Raw genomic sequence first — 959 nt, forward strand, 5'->3', positions numbered from 1 at the left:
GTTATGTAACGATAAATTGTGGTTCTATTTGTGTATCAACAAAGCTTTTTATATTTTAGAAGAAAGAAAACTGGTAGGAAGAATCAAACAAAATCGAACTTGGTTAAAATTACATATACCATCGTAAAAACGCATTTCAAAGTATTATGATATTTATTTTGTTTCTCTTGAGGAAGCATAGTATCCAGTGCTATAATTCCACATTTATTTATTTATTTATTTTACAGCATTTAGTTTCCCGCAATGAACAAGAAAGAACAGCCAGGCTATAATTTTTGACCTCGAAATTATTAGTCATTAACATTTACCCTTCATTCTGATCTCCCGAACAGTAATTAATTATTGTGGATATCCTTGGTGCTCTTAATACCGTATGACCTTCACTGATCCTTGTCTTTCATCCTTGCTAAACAAATTTGCTGAACATATTCCTCAAAATTTGCTTTAGGCTTCCTTAGCCTTATTCATCATTGACTAAATTTCCACGTCAATACAGGTCTACAGACAGATTAAATTTAGCACCAGGACTTACAACAGGAGAGCCTCAAAGATCCCAAATAGAAGATGAAAGAACAGCTTGATATAAATGGAAAATATATGGTTTGAACCTGGGATACCGTGCTTATAATTTTAGTTCTTTAACATGACTCCCCCCCCTCCCCATTCCCCCCTCCCCACCCTGGAAAGTTTACTCGCTAGGAATCATTAACGTCATCTGCAAATATAATAAGGTAAGGGAAACGTAGCATTGGGGAAACCTTAAGTAATAAATATGATATATGTATTACTGGCTAAAAGATCTTTGGACTTGCAAGTTTGCATCATGACAATTTATTCTCGTTTGGAGGTCGACAAAAAGATGGAATGTTATTTGTCAATCTTTTCCAGAAATGTTATCGGCAACACGCAAAAAGACGAATCTGTTTTTCCTTGTTATCTCAAATATATACCTATATATA

The sequence above is a fragment of the Penaeus monodon genome, chromosome 34 (genome assembly GCF_015228065.2).
Source record: "Penaeus monodon isolate SGIC_2016 chromosome 34, NSTDA_Pmon_1, whole genome shotgun sequence".
In the NCBI taxonomy this organism is placed as follows: Eukaryota; Metazoa; Arthropoda; class Malacostraca; order Decapoda; family Penaeidae; genus Penaeus; species Penaeus monodon.